Source organism: Varroa destructor, unplaced genomic scaffold (assembly GCF_002443255.2).
Source record: "Varroa destructor unplaced genomic scaffold, Vdes_3.0 BEIS01000006.1, whole genome shotgun sequence".
NCBI lineage: Eukaryota > Metazoa > Arthropoda > Arachnida > Mesostigmata > Varroidae > Varroa > Varroa destructor.
The window spans coordinates 9327070-9338975 of NW_019211459.1; the positions used below are offsets into that span (position 1 = coordinate 9327070).

The 11906-nt window shown below is 45.7% G+C and overlaps 1 protein-coding gene and 1 long non-coding RNA gene across 4 annotated transcripts in view; one reads left to right on the forward strand and one right to left on the reverse strand.

Annotated features, from left to right (window-relative positions):
• Window positions 1–11906, reverse strand: part of LOC147754830 (uncharacterized) — a 141078-nt gene that overhangs the window by 75577 nt on the left and 53595 nt on the right. The window lies entirely within an intron of this gene.
• On the forward strand, window positions 2367–5463 carry LOC147754831 (uncharacterized). The gene is made up of 3 exons (XR_015329806.1): window positions 2367–3098; window positions 3553–3716; window positions 4721–5463. It is a non-coding gene; the product is annotated as an uncharacterized LOC147754831 (long non-coding RNA).

Genomic DNA, 11906 nt, shown 5'->3' on the forward strand with positions numbered 1-11906 from the left:
ATCTCTTCTCTGTACGTTCAAAGTGAAGGCAGTAGAGCGAAAATTCGGCACTGAGCTGTTCCTGAGAGCCTGTGGTTTGTTCTTCGAGTAGCTCAAGGAGGACGCATAGATGGATAACGGGTTGCAGCAAGAGTGGGCTTTCTGTACGCCAGGACACAACCTCTGCCAACACAGCGTTAGTCTTGTCATTGTCCGCTTGCTTGGAGGCCATGCTTGGTTGTAGTTAAGCCTTCGGCCCTATCACGCACATGCATTCAGGGACACACATACACCTCTGTTAGCCCGAGCTGGACGGGACATGCCCAGAGATAAGACCAGGGGCTCTTGGTAGTCCCAGAGGGCTTTTTTTACCTAAATTAGCCTTTCCCACTCTGAAACGGGAGGCGGGCGGCGGCGGGCAAAGCTTACAGTGGACTAGGGTGGAAGAGTGGAAAGACGCCCTCTCGAGCGTCCTACTACTCAAAAAGGATCTTCGTTTGGCGTCGCTCACTTACATACTGGACTTGAACGTCAGTTGGCCACTATATGGAAAGGCAACGAACGTAACTAAGAGGACAGAGTACAAGGATCAAAACGGGGTAAAATGGAACCGCCTGCATGGTCATAGCGGTTTGCTTGGTCGAACAGAACGGCGCTTAATTCGCAGTCATATTTTATTGGTAGACGACCACCAAGGACCCTAAGTACTACAGTTCTATGTCATAAAGGCCATGGAGGCTAGCATGGTAAGAGCCATATAACCGTGCTCGAAGCAGCCTCTTTGCCTACGTTTCCTGTTCTATCCGGCTCCGTCTCCGCCAGTTGAGCCTGAGTCGGTTGGATAAATATGGTCAATATAGCTAGCAGCAGACCAACCGGCTTTACTGGACATTACAGATGTTTTCTGCATGCTACTTCCTGTATTCTCCCCCAGCGACGGGTTAATGGCACCGTTCCGACTGACGATTGTTCGTATCGTTGCCTATCATACCGGGATAAGCAGAATGAAAAAATCCGCCAAAAGTTTCTTTTCGCTTCCGTACTACATTACGCAGGATAGCTGTGGTATTGTGGAGCATATTTTCAACTAAAGGCCAGGTTACTTATCGCCATTTTGAAGCGGAACTGCTATATCGCATTGTACGAAACGAACGTGCCAGCTAAATCTCAAGTTAATTCAATTAACATAACGCCGTATTATTTATAAAGCGTAAATTAAAGGTAAAACATATGAAATGATGATATAGATTTCTTTTTAAGGTATATTTAAGCCTTAAAAAAAGCCTGTCCTAAATGGCCGTTTTGGTACGATTCAGTAAATGATGTTTTAATAGCAGGTGCAATCGTTTCGACATTGATACGATTCTAGGCCGGATGGCTCATGCTCAGAGTTGCTTGCGAAGAAAGAATAACAACAAACTATAATGGTCGTTGGATCTTCAAAAAAAAAATTGTATCGGTCTAACTTAGATAATCTGAAATTCAGTATCAGATACTATCAGATCAACTAAATAATAGGCAAGACGTACATCTAGAAGGCTAACGAACGGGGCGAAGAGGAGGAGGAGGAGGAGGAGGGGGAGGGGGGAGGAGGGAGGAGGGAGGAGGGGGAGGAGGAGGAGGAGGAGGACGGGGGGAGGAGGTAACATGCTCTTATCCATAGAATAGTCATTAAATTTGAAGATTCATCCTAGACTAGTATATAAATACTTAGTATGTAAACATTGTATATTAAGTACTTACGGATTTTTCGAGTGTGTATTTGTAGTGCTTAAAATATTACTGCACTTTGACTGAGTTAGCATGCCGATTACGCAACAACGTAAATCTCTATTTCTGGGTAATTCAAGAAGTTAATGGTCATTTGTACGTTATTCCCAGCGTGAGCACTCTTCCGTGTACTTAAAATGGTACGTTCCTGGCTTGATTATGATATATTTGTAGCTATCTTTTAGAAGGAAAAGTGGCTTTCTTCACAGTCCTTCATTCGCGAACCAGCTGGATGATTATACACAGCTGAGAAATAGTCAAAAGCCTACATTCGATGCACGTATAAAATCTACCTACCTGTCATCAGTCATCATCTAGCCAAATGGTCAGCCTGAGGATATGTAGCCTTCAAATCAACGAATCGCTCACCATCGCCTTGGGTGACGATGACATTTGCATCTGAGCAAGCGTGTGCAGCTGTTGGATCGGGGCTAGGGAGTCTACCGAGCGCCAAGTTAACGCAATATGTCTCTGTATGCGCACAATCTCTTAGTGCTGATTTCAAATGCGTCAACTTGCCGACGAGAACGACGACAATGATGCACTTTACTACGTACTCGTTCTCTCAAGCTGCAGCGATTCTTTCTAGCGACAGCTGATCCACGCGAGCGATTTTGTTGTCGTCATCGTCATCGCGTCCGCGAAAGTGAGCCGGCTTTCACTCGTGGCAAATTCGCCGCCGCTGGTTCGAAGCAAACTGCTGTCGTTGTATGCCACTCCTTTCGCTGCTTTAAAGCCTTTGGTGGCGCTGTTTTTGTTGACTTTTATCTGTCGACGCCATCCAGCATTCGACACGCGCCTCGGGAACCGCCCGATGTCCAATGAGCGCTGTGTTCTATCCTTCGTCACTCAAAGTGGTACTCACTGTGCAGCGAACGTGAGCGAAGTGGTGATGGTGGCGATAGTGAACGAACTCGACGGCCAAGTCAAGCAAGGGAAAGGGGTAACAACCCCTCGATTAACTCGATGGGGGAAAACTCGTGGGATGTATGACTTGACCTGACCCTGGCTGCAAGACTCTTTCTGCCTGTTTCCATGGGGCCTTCACTCAGTGCGTTTCGCACCCCGTTGGGGATCAGCTGTGCTGTATGCTTCCTTTGATAAAGGAAAATTGGAAGTAGCGTATATATGTTGCCGACATATATTATTTACTAGTGTACAGTAAAAGAAAGCGCAGACAACAGTGCTTAGTTGAACAACTAGACAGAGAATTGTCATCGCCACGAAGGATTAGCTCTGACGATGCACTCAGACATGGAATAATACGCTGTAAGATGAAGTACATTAAACTAGAAGCCGGAACAAACTGCTTTCTGTGGAACAGGGGCAACGTACTATAATGTTGTTGTGTAAGCACAATACGCGTGTTATTACGTAAGATAGAGATAGTTCGAAGTGTTGCAAAAAATGATATAAAGCTTGTTTCATGTACTATAAAGAAAACGCCGAAGACTATGTTTCAGATCATAAGACCATCTGTTTCTGGCACACCCTCACAGCAAATCTGCTAACGATGCACAGTTTCTTCTCTCTGTTGCCGACTCGCCAGTTTATCGACCGCAGCGTCGACTTTCCTTGTCAAAAAAAGGGGTCACAGTTTAGACCTAAAGAAGGTCGAAACAAATTTTATATTCGATGTTCATTCCCTTAAATCTTGCTACTGTCACTTTCTGCGTTATGACAACATCAAACATAATGTCAGTCACCAAAGATAGAAAATGACATCTACACATCAACACAGTGTAGCTATCAGTCAACATAACATCTCCTTTAATCTAATGTATTTATGATCACTGTCACCAGGTGTTACTCTCTACCACAGCCAAACATCGGATTTTACATAGGAAGCTTCCATAGGCCCTCTTCTGGACGCATGGTCCTCCGGTTGCCAACATTTTACGACGCCTTCAGCCCGCGCTCGCCGAGGAAACCTCAACGCTCCGACCTAAGAACAGCTAGTATAGGTGGTACGTGTAGAAATTTTGCTCGTACTTCGTTCAGGGGAGTAGTAGTCAACTAGAAGCGACAGTGGTAATATAGAGCGGATGAACAAAAGGCCTGTCGACTGACAGGAAATCAAATTTCATGCTACTAAACCTATGAGCACGGGCAGAGAGCACTATTAGCGAGATAGGGGTATCTGTAGATACTCAGGCTTCAACACTGTCATCTACGTCCAATAGATATGGCTATAGAAGACGGAGAAGAAGAAGTAATAGGAGTAGCGTGGTGGAGTTTTAGCGAAACTCTAGAAGCGACTTCTAATACAGGTATCAGCCTTTCATAGGTCAGACTCGGCGGTTCATCGCTGCTACAGGGAAATGCGATAGATTGTAGAAAAGACTTGTGTAAATCTGCAGCCCAGTTTGTAGCCAACTAAAAATCATCGCATGGGTTTGCTGCTTTGGGAAAAACACCCTAAATACTGTCCGCCCACTATGTATGTTTCTCCAGCGTATTTTCGGTCTATTTTGCTACGGTGGTCGTTGCCGTCGTCGGTCATTAGTTGGTTGGAAAGGACATATATGGCACTCTGCTAATACAAGCGGGCTATTGACGCTCACGCAGTTCGAAAATGCAACAGACAACGCTTACCGGCGCGGGCTATTCGTGTCGTTGCGGAAAAAGACACCATCTAGAGCACCTGTATGCGCTTAAATACGTGAATTAATTAAGGCCATCATTGACTAGTAGGGCGATTTTGCCTATTTAGTAGCATTCCCAGCAAGACAACAGCGAGTTGTCTGCTTTGTAATGGCTTGGCATGGAAGAATGGCTGGGCAATGAACGTTGCTATCGTGTTCAAAGCTTGGAAAATCTACGGGCCTATTCTGCTCCTATGCGTATAATGCTTCCGATTAAATATCGTACACGGGAAGGGAGAGGTTATGTAAAAGAAGGTAATTATATTTTTGGTTCATCGGAAAAAAAGTGTCTAACACTCTATATGCTATTTAATTTCTATTTTCAGGTGGCTGTCTGCGTTTGAATTTCAAAGATGTCTTTGTTTTGTCAAAAGTAAACATTGCGATTATGAACAACTTTCGGATGAACCTATTATCTATCAGGTTGGGGTAAACGTAAATTTCAGATATTCCTGGGCGAACCCCTTTAATAAATGTATCGTTTACACTTAACAGCCACTAAGAAATAAGTTCTGATCAGTCATTTTAAGGTAAGTAGTTACGCTTCGGCAATGAATCGTTTCGAATTTTAAGCATTTGGTAATTAAGACATTATCTCTTTAATTTACGTAGTATCCTAGAACGCGTCTCCTGGGTTCGCTATGGAACAGTAAACAAGGATGGTTCGACACTAGTGAGTAAGATGTCATGCCTTCAATCGCAATTGCTGATCGACCTCAACTGCATTGAGGTATTGCTTGATAAATACATTATGTAGACGTTGTTGTCACGACATCGGAGGTCAAGATGAGGAATAACGGTCAAACACGATTGAACAATCGGATTTTATTCATTTGAATGCGTCAGCGATAGAGGACTGAACCAAGGTCATATTAAAGCTTTTAGTTGATTTCGTGTCTTGCTGCCTGTGGTCGTAAATTTAAGTGAGCAATGGCCACGAAAGCTAGTAGGAAGACGGGTTCCGTGTGAGAAAGTATATATTATAAAAAATTGTGTGAAAATATATATATATATATATCGAATTTGGTACATTTCAACTTGACCTTTAGATACGGTAGATAAGTTAGCTGTGCACTGTGCAATGTCTATGCGCTGATCTATTTTCGCAATGGATAAACCGAAGTGTGAATAGGGATCATTTTGATTGGCATACTGATAACGCCAATTCGGACTGAGCTCTACGGGCTTGAACGCGGTGAGGTTAGGTTAGGTTAGGTCAATGTTTCATAAATTTTTTCATGTTAAGTGACATTCACGATACAACTTTGGTTTCAATAGAGTATTTTAAGTAAGCGTGCCTAATCGACCGTCATAGATTCCATGATAACTAACAAACTAGATATGTTCTAGAGAGAACAAAGGCAAACAACATAGACAATGTTCGCAATACAATTTACTTCTTTTCTGTTCTATTGGTAACGTAATGCCGCAAGAGTCTTGCTGACGATCTGCACAGATACTCCTTACATTGTACGGTCGTATTGGAGGGCTCCAGACTACGGCAAGGGCTGCAAGCGTGCCCAAGTTCTCCAACCCGCTTCCTTAGCTGTGCTGGCTCGACTGCAGCTTTCAGGGGGCGTTGTTTCTAATAAACAAACGAGCTGGCGAAACGTGTTTATAGGAAGCTGTCCCGTGTGCTGAATTTTTTCGTCACCATTTTCTCAACGAAGCATAGGATAGTTTCTTTCTTAAAAGCCCAGAACGATGTTTACTTATTGAACTTATTTCAGTGTTGTAATTTTGAGTACACAGTTCCAACAAACTCCGAAAAACAAATTAGCATCTATTTAGCCTACATTTATGGGATTCGTATTAATCTAGCAACTTCGTGACCCACCTCTATTGGTCCGTGTTTCTTCCCAACGGCTTTTGATTAAACTTGAAGTTAGTAAAAGAATAACGCCAGTCGATAGCCATCCGTCCACTGCTCCTCCGTAACTGCTATGTGTAACGGCCTCAAAGGTGGTCACTTGTTGTAACAGCATTTCAACTCAAGTGAACAACTTTATCTACAGCTCTCGAATGGCAACCTGTAACGGTTCGTGTAACGGCAATCGATTTAGCTGTCCCACAGATATTGTCAGGCTGAGTTGGTACCCGCCGATCCTCTCGTATGGATAATTTTTGTTCCTGGCTTTTTTTCTGCTTAGTGAACAAGGAGCATGACGAAGTTGCCGCTCTGAATCGCAGCAACGTGTATCGCCCAATCATACGCCTAATATCCCTCTCTTTTCGACGTTGTTGATGGGCTGGAAGGCTGCCCCGTCAGTACCGAACTGGCACGGTAAGAATATTTTAAGCTTCAGTGAGCAAACGGTAGCCCAGGGCCTTCCACTATACGGGCACACTAACGATGTGGCCACGAAAGATATCCTGAGAGCTTGGGTCCTGCTATTAGCTGCTCTTGTCTACCTTTGGAGAGAGGATAGTTTATAAGCCGTTGTCGGTACTCTTGGCAAGCAACAGTTTGCAAACCGACTGCAGGCAAAGCGCGGGATCCAAGCTGGCATTTACCCCCCAGCGTTCCTCCTACAGCGCATTGTCGTGACTTCTCACATTGTCTCGATATCGCTTCGGTGCGTGCAGCTACTGGCGGGAGGCGAAAAGACCAAGTAAGAGAAACCGCAAAGAAGAGGCATGTGATCGCAAAGGACTTGACACCTCTGTTGTAAGCAGCACAAGCAGTGCGATGCAGCGGCTTTGATTCAAGCCACTTTGGGACCGAACGTAGCGACCCAGGGTCGCTTCGTGGGTGCTGATATTGGCAGCGTTTAGAAGGAAAGGCAGGGGTGTGTACCGCTTTATCGCCAGAGGCCCGGCGGTCGCCAGCCAAGCTACCGTCGCCATGTTACTGTTGGCCGGAAGACTACTGTTATAGTCATTGTGGCGAGTGTAAATTTCCCTAGTCACTCAGGCCACCTCCAAACAAGCTAACATAGTGGGCATCCCTTCTCCATACCTACCCCTTGCCGGTCCTTATTGGCCTGCTTGGACCAAAACCGCACGCACGCACACACACACACACACACACACACACACACACACACACACACACACCCGCAACCACAGAACGGTCAAACAAATATTACAGAAATCAGTAAGTGGTCTCGCGAGTTGCTCCATATAACCTATCCATGGGCTTTGGCCCCTTTTGTTGGGTGTCACTTAGCTCGACGGTGGTTCCCATTTGTTCTACCCAATTGGCGCGAACTAGCCAGGCGGCAACACAACATGTGGCTGAGAGATAGCACGCTCTTCGACCAACCTGAGCCTTCGCTGCAGGTCTGTAGCCAACCGAGCTTGGCAACCATCTCTGCCACCACCCTGGGACAATTGGCATGTTCAAGGAAACGTGGATAAAGAGAAAAGGAGGAAAGGACATGCCTTTTCTCTCAGGCCTTTGCGGGCAGGGAGACCTGCTTCGCTCTTCAGGCAGAGGACGCATTCTTCTCAAAGCCGAATAAAGCTCTCGGAACAACGCCAACATCATTGGCATGGGGTGCAGACAACGTAGCACGCTGGGGGTTAGGAACTGGAAGGGAAAGCAAGCCCTTGCAACGGGCGTGAGCATTTGTTGAGGGAGATGGCGTCGCAGATAGTGCCTAGTGTTGCAGGACGGAAGCGGTACAGGTCGCTGTTCTATCAGTGAAGTAAGTGTAGCAGAGGTACTCGACTAAAGGAAAAAGCGATCTAAAAGAAACAAAAGGCAACTTACCGGAAAGGAACAGCTGCCTGATGTTGTCAACCAGCAAAGTGTCTGCTTCCTAGCGTTCAAAGAAAGTTTATCTATTACAGCTTAGCAGCAGCATCGTCTGCTGCTGCTGTTGCGATTTTCAGTCTTTGTTAAGACACAGGTAAGGCGACAGGGACGTGTTCGCATTTTCATTAACGTGTCGCTTTCGTTAACGATGACCTAAAAGAGTAGATGGTGGCGAGGTTCTATTTAGGAATTTGTCTGCCATTAAGGGCAAAACGAAGGAAATGACGACCCCGAGAGGATTAACGGCGACAACTAGTTCAAAACGCAGCAGCGATAGCACAAAAACGTGGTAGCGGACAACCAGATTAACTTTTCAAAAGTCGTCTGTCTGTTATTCGCAAGACGCAATGCTTAAACAGTAACCTGCTTAACAGCACCCCTCTGTACTTCTTACATAGGCGATCTTCCATCCGTCGATGCCGTTTGGGAGTCCATTCCTTTACTTTCCCCGACAAGCGTACACTGCTTCCTTTTGCCACTGCATAGTATTCATGAGAGTGACTAACGCGAGGCAACTCGGCCCGGATGGCCAGAAAGTGCAAGCAATACGGCTAGTATTACCGCTATATACGCAAGTTCGCAGATGCTGCTACGGCGGTTATTTCTGCCTACCCATGACTAGTACTCACCGGTGCTCACTAGCCCCCGATTTGTCAGAGCGTGCTAGAGGAAAAGGGTCTTTTCCTTTCTTGTGCGCTAAAAGAGTACGCAGCTAGTCGGTAGCGTTCCTGTTAGAAAAAGAGCAAGGTTGCTGTTTGTGCGACGATTGCGCTGCTAATAATTATATTGTATGGCTGAGGAATTTAACGCTGTTGTGAATTTTCTCGCTTAAGAGCGGCACCGTGCCGTTAAGCGTTTCAAGCCTGCTTTCGCTCTTCTACTGGCCTATTCCTAGGAAATGCCTGTAGCAGCAGCGCTTGAAGAATCGCTCATAGTCGCCGACGATGTCTAGCCAACTTGCAAACTACGCCGCTAGTAGTCAGGAGAAATTTTGACGATGATACGAGCGAAAGCGGGCGAAATAAAATCCTTACTTTTGATGAAATAGACTATTGTTGTGTACCTTTGCGTCACTAACTAACTATTGCACAGTGCCTGCTGTTGTTAACGGGTTATCTTTTTCAGACAACATGTATGATCTCGCTTGGTCTTTTAGCGCTGGCACAGCTTATATGTGCGTGAGCGACAGGCACAGCTCAGCCATTCTCTAATTGGCACCACATTCCTCGTTTGCCGTTCGTTGGCTCTCGCTGTTTGCTCATCGCTATGCCTTCGTTCGCCTCCACTTCAACATCGTCTCAACCGTAGCCATCGTCGTCGCTTCCTCAAGTCATAAAGTTTTTCATCTAGTAATAATGATGCTCTTCTTTACTCTTCCCGTAATTCTACTACCTCGACTTCACTTACGGGTGGAGCGTGACTACTTCTGGAGTTAATCTCTTGTGCCTTGGTTTTTTTTTCGCGCTCCATCTAGTAGTCCCTTGTCGTAACAGTGGATTAGTCGTCGAGTTCAGGCAGACTTTGTGTGGAGTGGATCCCCCTTAAACTTCTACTCTTTCTTTACAGCTCGCGCTTGTTCCGTCGCAGTCGTTGGCATCCACCTGTAAAAGCAGCAGATTTGCCACCTCGATATGAGGTTTCGCCAGCATCCCGCAGTGCGGATGCTTCGCCGAAGATGGTAGTGGCATCTTCAAATATCTCTTTGCATGGTCCTTTACTTTTTTCGCTCCTCACCGTATGGTGACATCCTTTAATGTCGTAGTCCTGGACATAACCATTAGGCAACTCTTTAGAGTCCGACAAGCTGAAGCAAACCATCTTAGCAAAAGTTCCTGCCAGCGACTGCGCATTGCTACAACAAAATGGTGGATCTGTACGTAGGAAGCACGAAATGGCACAATATGGCAGAAAAACGTGGATGTCAGTAGAAGGATTCGTCCGTGTATATATAATACCTACTTGTGTCTTTTTTGAGACTAATTATATATTACGAATAACATTATTTTGAACTGAAGAAGAAACATCATGATGAAAATGAGTATATATATTGAAAAATAAGTAAAAATTTATATACGTGGCTTATACACTAATAGTGAAATTGTAATGAATATTCTACTTCAATAACGCAGCAATTATAGCTAAGGCCAGATACGGGCATCTTAAAAAGTAAATAGCTAGGATACAGAGTACGTACTGATGACTTATTCGCCTACTTTGCATGAACATATCGTGCTTGAACATGCTTGACTACCTCATCAAAGTTCCCGTTTCACGTGTGTAATGGACATTTAAAAATGTATCGCGATATGTCCTGCAAAAATTTCTTCGTTCATTTGCGATTTTTTCTATCCTTTCGAACTCTCTTAATGTAGAGTCTTAATGAACTAACTGCAGCTATTCCAGACCGTACGTTTCTGCACCCATATGCACATGTACGTATCGTTTGTAGTCGCCTGCGTTAAGTTTTAGTGTCTCGCCTTCTCGCATACAGTTGCATGGTCCTCTGGGTTCGAGGCACTGCCGAACCAGCAGACAATGTTAAGGTGCAGGCTATCCAGCTTTTCGGCACACGACTAGCAGGCAATCCCATTGTACCGCGAGCTGTATGTGGCTAGTAGCGATAATCTGTTGGTGAATTGTTCACGACGTGGACTCATTTCGACCGGTGTTCGGCGGCTCATCCTCTTTCACTGCACCCATCATAACCCACACTGAGCTTATCCCCAGTCCTTCTGGACCGACGAGAAGCCCCCGGGAAGGTTCATTGGCGGAAGTCAGCCAGTCAACACTGCTGACACAGTCCACCATGCGTCTGAGTCGAGTGCTATTTCCACTAGCCAAAATAATGGGAGAACGAAAAGCCTGCCGCACCAGCAGATCTACGCTGGCGTCGAACAGGCTTAGTACCGCAGATATACTCTATGCTTGCCGTCGACGCAGCTGCTCGAATCCAGGACATGCATCGTATTATCACTGATCTCGCCGTAAATGCGGAATTCTTCCCTGGGGGCATCCTTCCTCCTAATTTCGTTGAATGGAGTTCATTCTTTCTCAAGGATTTTGTCGTTCCCGTTTTTCTGAATGTCCACGTTGACCCTCTACGCTCGCTCCCCGACGCCTTAATATCCCCACTTACTTGTCCCGCGACCCCTTCCATGGCGGCGGTTCATCCCACTGCTACTGCTGGTGCGCTGTTTGCTGATCGACATTCGAGTTCACCAGCAGCAGCAGCAGCAGCAGCAGTGGCCGTCTTCCTATCGTTCTAGCTGGTCCTTGATTCTAGGCGGTGGCGGGGGTCTTAGTGCCGGCCGTCTCATTTGTTCGTCTGCTGCCATCCTACGAAAAGAAACTGAAATGAGATCATAGAAGCAGATCATCATGATTCGTTTACATTATAGCTCTGCTTTGCTTGTAGCTGGCTGTTGTAGGCTAAAGTAGTACGGAACACGGTATTCGCCGGCCGCGAAACGACCATGGGAGACGATGACGAATCAGGCAAGTTGGCCGGCGGACAGACATAGACACGTTAGAATATGACCACCGTTACAGACGGATATCGCGTACGGATATATAAATGTACGCACATATGTATAGATGTTGGCCAAGTCACTAGTCGTATATGTCGTAAGCATGATGGGATGAATTTTGCTGTCTATTCGTGTTTTGGAGCGAGAAGTAGGTGGCCATTTGACCACTTCTAGAATAATGTCTTGCGCGACAAAGTATATGTAGACACCTTTAGGATTAAGCCA